Here is an 8,166-nt window from a genome sequence, read left to right as displayed (position 1 = left end):
AGAATACAGGGAGAATAACAGTCTGGCTTAAAGTAAATTTTGAAACCACTTTAGGCTTAAATGAAGAATTAGACTATTCACTTCAGTCAATGCTAAAGTGTGACCCCCCCCCCACCATTTTCCAAAATGTTTTTGATGTTTTTAGTTTTCTTGTAGGTGAACTTAGGTTCTACACCTACTACCTGTATGAGTTCCCTATTCCCTATCAGAACCTTCCAATTGTCCTTTATTATGTGTTTGATGACACCCATCTCATTGACAATGGGGAAAGAAATAGTAAACACCGTGTTGTCCTTCTTTTTCCTGTTGCTACTTACATCACCAACACCCCTGATGATGGGTTTGGCTGCGTTTTGTCTCAGAATAAACACTTCCTTATGTATGTTGGTTAACCAAGCCTGGTCATACCCCCTTTGTTCAAAAATGTGTCTCAACATGATGACCTCTTGAAAAAAAGTGTCATCATCAGCTGTGAGTCTACTGAGGCAAATAAATTGCTCCTTAATCACCCCTTTCTTCATATGCCTAGGGTGTAAGTAATTGACTGAAGTGAACAGTGTTTGTGGTACTTTCTTAGTGTAAACAATGTAGGTATATAAGCAATACATTTAGTACATTTATTACACATCTTAAAAGGACTATTTGTGTCCACAGACTGTTTATCTGTGAGAGTACAAACATAGTTTATGTGGCAGTATGTGACCCTTGCTCTAGTTACTACACAGGAAAAACCATTAGATGTTTAAAGCGTAGAATATATGCGTACACACTTGCTGTTAAGAAAAAGGACTTTACCAATGCTTTAGCTAGGCATGCTATTCACTATGTGAACTTTAAAAAGTTCACCTTTTCAGTCATAGATTATGTTCAACAAGTGGAAGGGAAAACCAGTTTGATTTTAGAATGCAAGGAGTCATTGTGGCAGATCAGTTTGGTAGCAGATAGAGCCCCCTAAGTGTTTTTTAGCATTAAAATAACATTCAAATCACAACAATATGGTAATGTTTTTACATTAAGACATTTTTTATGAAGCTTTGATATTCTAAGCTGTTTGGTTAACAAAAAAGTTTTTTTATTTTTATTATTATTATTATTTTTACCGTGCAAGTCTACACCTTTAATTTAAAGTATCAGAAAGTCATGTGATGTGTGATGTACCTTACAAAAGGTGTGTTTTGTGAGAGGTTAACTTTTTTCTGAAGAAGTTCATGAAGAATAAATTTGAATGAAAGTACTAAAGAATTGTATTCGCTCCTTCATTCCAGCTACAGCTTTTGGTTTGAGTTTCATTTTCCAGTCTGTTGTGTGCTAAAGAGTTGAGACAACTCTCAGGTGAGAGAAGACCCTCTCCACCACACTGAAGGCAGAGGGATCATGAGAAGCAGAGGCCAATCTGACCGGAGCAGAAACTCTCAGATCAGATAAACCAGGGCCTTCCCAGACTCTCCACTCCAAGGGAGGAGTCTGAGCCAAGTTGTCCAATGCCAAGGGCCAGAGGAGAAGCTTCTGAGATACTTCTTGCTCAAGGGGAGTCAGAGCCAAAGAGATCAGGGAGGTAAGTCAGAGTCAACTTGGGGTATCTTCAGATCAGACGGTTCGACTCTTGGTGATCTTGGATCCAAAGGATATGATACAGAAGGTCGGAGAAGGAGTAATGACAGTATGCGAGGGAAGTTCAAGGCTCATGGATCCAATGGGAGAGGAAGCATTAAGAGCCCCATCTAGATCTGTTCTGAGGAATTTTCTCATCATTCTATCCACCTCTGCTTTGGAAATACTTCAGGAGGACCTGATGAAAGAGGAACTGGAAAGAGGTCAAGATGACTTTCTTGGGGTCTCTTGTAGGAAAGGAGACCTTAGGCTTGGAGATACTGGCTCTGGAGAAGAACAAGGGTTTCGGAGCCAAGGAGACTTTGAGGCTGAAGGTTTCAGATCTGACGATTTCAAATAAGAGTATTTGGGGATCTTAGCTGTAGGCTCCAAAATCAGAGCAGATTTGGGAGATCTGACAGGACAGCACTTTCTATGCTCCCTGGGCTCCATGGATTTTGATTTCTGAGAGGGGTCTGAGCCCCTGAAGTAGAGACAGTAGTAGGAGACACTGAAGCAGGAATAAGGCCTTTAGGCACTAACTTGTTACATCGATCACTGACTGCTCTGGTGTTGAAACCAGGATAAATATTACAAGTATGTAGATGAGCAGGGTCTAAACAATACATGTACTTCCTGTGGCCATCAGAGTTGGGTAACTCCTGCCCACAGGAAGTGCACTTCTTAAATCCAGTAGGCTTTTCAGCCACTGTTATGAAGTATGTCTAATGGCAAAAAATACTGTCAAAATAAAAGAGAACCAGCTATGTTAATGAAGAATACCAAAGGATGCTATTAAAGATAATAAATAAAGAAACTGAAGTTAAACTCCAAGTTTTATTTTATTTGATTTAACATTTGTTTACTGGGAAGGTCCAACTGGGACAGAGCCCATTTTCAGCGGAGGCCCAGGAAGAAATGCTCCAGATGCATGTCTTTGGAATGTGGGAGGAAACCGGAGCACCCGAAGGAAACCCATGTGAATGCAGGGGGGACATGCAGACTCCACACAGAAGGCACCCCAGCTGTGAATCAAACTGGAGAACCTCTTGCTGTGATGGACAACACTAACCACTGCACCACCCACTAGTTTGTAATTTGGGAATTTTACTCACTATTCCCAAATTACAAAACTGTTGACCTCGAGAGAATGCAATCCCAACCAGATCTCTCCAGTGGCATATGAGACCTAAGGTAATGCAGTGGTCAAGAGCATTATGAGTAAATAGAAGAGTTCAATAGTCAGAACTAAGAATCTAGAAAAAAGTGGCCGTGTTGGATCCAAGACCCTTTCACTGAGGAACGAATGAAAATGACAAGATCAGATCAAATAATTAAGACTGAAGAACTTTATCAACGTCAGCCTGCCTCTTCAGGGCTAAAGGTGAACTATCAGACATACTGCAGGCAAAAGAAAAACATCCTCCAAGGCTTGCAACAAAGGAGAAATATGAACTGGCAGTGGTACATTCACTTGTAATATGTTATAATATCTCTTCAGATTTGAGGAAACAACAACTGGCTCCCAATGAAACAAGTTATTCACTCTGGACAGTGTTTCAGAAAAGGAAAATTCCTCTAAGGGATATTCTGAGGAAACACTTTTCCCTTTATCAGAATCTGGAACTTGGGTAGAAAATATAGAAGATGCCCTATCCCAATCCTCTCATGATCATCTGATGTCAGAAACTGAAGGAAATTACTTATTTCTTCCATAAAATTCCATTCATACTCTAGAGGTTTTAAGGCCTGCAATAAACCTTTAGCCAAAGTAATACATTCTCCCTTATCATCAGAAAAACATTCTAAGGAAGATAAATGTTTTACTTGCTGTTCTTTTTTTCTAGGGACATCAACAGAAGAGGACCAACTTACAGATACCATATCCCAGAGAATAAGTCTCTGTGCCTGGTTACGCAGAGATACACACACTGCTGAAACTTCCATGCCTGAAGAAAGTGGCTCTCCTAGGCCCACTAAAGCCATGTGAACAGCTGCAGAGGACATGACTAACACCTGTTCCATATTGGATGAAAGGACTACACCAAAAGGATACAGAGAAAAAGGTGAGTGGGCTGAAGCACAACAACTAGCCACTGCTAAGTCACTGACTGAGCCCACTGTGCCAGCATGAGCTCCTTAGACAGTTTCTTCTTCACAGCAGAAGGAACAGGGACCCAGGAAGCAGTAAGCTGATCCACATCCCAGCCGGAAATGAAGAATGAACCCCAGTCAAAGCTGCTGAATGGAGACTGTAAATGGCAAACTATCACTGGAGTGTAAACAAGCCAACAAACCCTCTAACTTTCACCTAAAAACACAAACTCCAATAAAAATCACAAATCAGTATCAGAATAGACAGTCCTTCCTAAAAAAAATAACTTGCCAGATAAGATGTTTCCACAAAACTGTAAACACAATTAAATTGCAGGTATTCTTAAACAGACCTGGTGCAATTATTTATCAAAAAAGAATTATCTGCCCAGCAAAGGAAGACTGGAACTGAAAAGTCATTCCTCTGAGGCCCAGGAAGAGTGTCCTCATGGGTAGCAAGAAAGTACTGAAGTATTGTGGTGCCTAAGCCGTTGTGGTGCCTAAGCCGTTGTCCTCTCCAAACACAAGCTCAAGACACATCAGTCTGGGAGCATATGTGAGGTGAAGTGAAAGTTTTTGGAAGTCTGGCTAGGTATTACATCCTTGGCAGGATATAGTCCATATGGCTAAAGCTACTGCAGCAGCCATTTATGATGGATATCCAGGATTTCACACATTAAAAGCAGACAGTAATCCTTAGCAAATCCTTATCCTTTGTTAAAGAAACAGTAGAAGAAACAATTTTAATGTTTCTGCTTTTTCTTCCTTGGTGACTCCTTGGAAAAGGGCTGACCCGTCACAAGGCAGTGCTGTTCATTATTAGTGTCTGCTTCAGGTGTAGAAGGTTGTGGGTTCGAGACTAGGTAAGGTTTTATATATAAACATATAAAATGGTAGATAAAAAAATATGATTTGCCTCAAAGCCCTATCTGTATACTCTGTTTCCTACAAACTACTGAGAAGTGACCTATGCCTTGCACACAAGGCATCCTTGGATCTAACTCTGATGAATCTTACAGCAACAGGACTGTGAATAGCTCCAATTGAGTTTTGTAAAGCATTCCTGCTCCAAGTAAGAATATTTTAACTGACCCATGGAAAATCTGAATTGAGCATCCCAAGCTACCAGCAAATCATCAGGTGTGAGACTGTAGCCACTGATCATCACAATCTGTGCCACTGCTAGTGACAAAAATGTGAGCAAGCTAATCTTAACAGTGTACAGCAAATGCACACACCTACCTTACTAATACCCACCACACCCCAATAAGTTCAATACTAGACAGCTGAATAATGGAGGCAAAATTCTCTCCAGGCAATTACCCTACCTGAAATCACTGCTTTCCAGCTCAGTCTTACCAACAGTAAAGTACAGTTTTGTACCTACCATAAATGTAGATGTTTAAGTGTATACCCTGCTGCAGTCATCACACTTGGGTTATCCTGCCGTCAGGCAGTCCCGCAGTCGGCCAGAATTCCAAAGTCTTGGTCCGGCGTTGGTTGCTGTCGCTTCTTCCTTGACGTCAGAGTGCCAGGGGTATATCGGAGGCATCAGACGCCATTTTCTTCAGTTTTTCTTGCCCCAGATGTCAGGTGCCCCTAATAGGCAGGCAAAAAAATATATATATATATACATATATATATATAGCTATCTTGAAAAAAGTAAAACAAAACCCTTAGGCACAAGCAAATACACCACAGAGGTAGTATAGAATAGAGATAAGCTCAGCTAGTTTTAGAGGGGATGGAGGGAGGGCAACCTGGATTGCAGCAGGGTATACACTCGAACATCTACATTTATGGTAGGTACAAAACTGTACTATGTTCATCGTGTTACCCTGCTGCAGTCATCACACTTGGGTAGAATCCTAAAGCTAAGGATGGGTGGAGGAGTCAAACAGGGTTAGAGGGGGCTAGAAGGCCCTGCAAAACTGCAGTGGCGAAGCCCACTCTAGTCTTAGAGTAAAGTGGTAAGTGATAATGTTTGGTGAAGGTGTGTACTGAACTCCAAGTTGCAGCTTCCAGAATATCCTTGGTTGGTACCCCCCTGAGGAAGGCTGTAGATGTAGCTGCTGCCCTGGTAGAGTGGGGCCTTATGGTAGCAGGAACTTGTTTTCCATGGTGGGTGTAGCAGAAATGTATGCAATGTCCTATCCATTTGGAAATGGTTTGTTTTAAGATAGCCTTTCCTTGTGATGCTGTCGCATAGGATACAAGAAGCTGGTCAGATTTCCTGAAAACCTTAGTTTTATGCAAGTGGTAACGTAGCTGTCTGTGAATGTCCAAGGAATGCAGGAGTCTTTCTCCTTTGTTCTGTGGATTTGGAAAGAAGGTGGGTAAATGGATGGTTTGATTTAGGGCCACACTGGATACCACCTTAGGCATAAAGGAGGGGTTAGTTCATAGAGAAACCCTGTCTTGATGAAAAATGAGGAAAGGCTCTACTGCCATTAGTGCATGAAGCTCTGAAACTCTTCTAGCTGAAGTGATTTCTAGCAGCAGGGCAGTCTTCCATGATATAAACTTTAAGTCAGCTGAGAAAGCTGGTTCAAAAGGAGGTAGGGTGAGTTTTTCCAGAACAAAATTGAGGTCCCAAGTAGGTGTTGGTGCTCTCCTGGGAGGCCTAATGGTCTTGGCCCCTCTGAGAAACTGCCTTGAGTGTGGATGTGAAAATAAGGGAGGATCCATGTTGTAGTGAGCAGAAATGGCTGAGGCGTGGATTTTAATAGATGAAAAAGAAAGCCCTTTGTGTAACATCTCAGTTAGATATTGCAGAATCTGAGGAATGTCAGGCTGTAGGGTATTTTGGCCTTTAGCTTGGTTCCAGGCGCAAAACCTTTTCCATTTGTCTGAGTAGGCTTTCCTGGTGTTGGGCCTCCTGGCCTCCAGAATAACTTCCACAACAGCTTGTGAGAGAGGAGCTGGCTGGTTGCCTAGGTGATTTGCCATGCAGCCAAGTTTAAGGTTTTGAGCTGGCTGTGAAGAATCTGATTGTCTTGCTGTGTGAGCAGGTGGGTAATTTGTGGTAGAATCCATAGGGGGCCCTGGGCCATATTCCTTAATAGTGGGTACCAGTGCTGGCGTGGCCAGTCTGGAGCAATGAGTATCATTCGGGGTCTCTCCATCCTGACTTTCAGTAGCACCTTTGCGAGAAGGGGTAGTGGAGGAAAGGCATATACTGTTAGCATTTTCCAACTGAATGAGAGTGCGTCCACTTTCCAAGCTTGATGATGAAAAGTCCTTGTGCAAAACTTTGTTAGCTGATAGTTTTGAGGGCTGGCAAACAAGTCTATGTCTGGGAGCCCCCACTCTTGAGTTATCATTGCGAATACTTGTGGATCCAGTTTCCATTCGTGGGGATCCATGATGTTTCTGCTTAGGTCATCTGCCAATATGTTCTTTTTTCCTGGCAGGAATTGAGTTTGTAATTGAACTTGGTAAGCCAGTGCTGTGTTCCACAAGGTCATTGCTTGCCTGCATAGAAGGTAGGAGTGTGTGCCTCCTTGTTTGTTTACATACTACATTACTGTGGTGTTGTCTGTCCTTATGATAAGCTGTCCTGGATGCAAGAGGTCCTTGAAGGCTGTCAGAACATTTTGTACAGCTAGCATTTATTTTTGATTGATGTGCAGATTCCTTTGATCTGTTGTCCATAAACCTTGAACGCACCGTCCTGCCATGTGTGCCCCCCAGGCATAGTCCGATGCATCTGTTGTCATAATTTGCCTGGCTGGGAGTAGGATGAAAGGCTGACCCTTGTTAAGGTGACAAGCCTGTGACCACCATAGTAACTCCTGTTGAAGGCAGGGAATGAGAGTTATCATTGTTTCCAAGCTGTGGCTGTGTTGAGTCCATACGTGTTTTAGGTACCATTGTAATTTCCTCATATGCAGTTTTGCAAATGGTAGTAGTAGTATGCAAGATGCCATGAAGCACAAGGCCTGCAGAATTATTCTTGCAGGGAGTTGGGTCTTTGTTGCCATTGTTCTGAAGTATTGAGTTAATTGTAGTTGTTTGTCTGGCGTCAGATAAACCATCTGGGCTGTTGTATTCAAGCTGGCACCCAGGAATGTCATAGTTTGTGAGGGCACTAGTTTTGATTTCTGTTCATTTACAGTGTACCCTAGGCAACTTAGAAGATGTTTTACAAAAGCCATGTGTTGTAAAAGAATGTCCTTGCTTTCTGCTTGTATTAGACAGTCGTCCAGGTATGGGTATATTTGAATTCCCCTCTGTCTGCAGTATGCAATTACTGGTGCCAGGCATTTTGTGAAGACCCTGGGAGCAGTAGATAAGCCAAAGGGCAGTGCAGAGAATTGGTAATGGGTTGAACCTGCAATGAAACGGAGGTATCTTCTGCAATTTTGTCTGATAGGGACATGCAGGTATGCCTCCCTGAGGTCCAACGTAACTAGCCAAGCTTTCTTGCCCAACATGGGAAGAAACTGCTGTAGTGTTAGCATCTTGAATTTGGGTACTTTC

At 42.3% G+C, this 8,166-nt stretch overlaps 1 protein-coding gene across 3 annotated transcripts in view; it reads right to left on the bottom strand.

Moving 5' to 3' along the window:
- Positions 1-8,166, bottom strand: part of SENP7 (SUMO specific peptidase 7) — a 2,310,641-nt gene that overhangs the window by 946,277 nt on the left and 1,356,198 nt on the right. The gene's annotated exons all lie outside the window — the stretch shown is intronic.

Source organism: Protopterus annectens, chromosome 5.part0, assembly GCF_019279795.1.
Source record: "Protopterus annectens isolate FY-2018-M chromosome 5.part0, PAN1.0, whole genome shotgun sequence".
NCBI lineage: Eukaryota > Metazoa > Chordata > Ceratodontiformes > Protopteridae > Protopterus > Protopterus annectens.
This window is presented reverse-complemented; position numbering and strand designations above follow the sequence as displayed.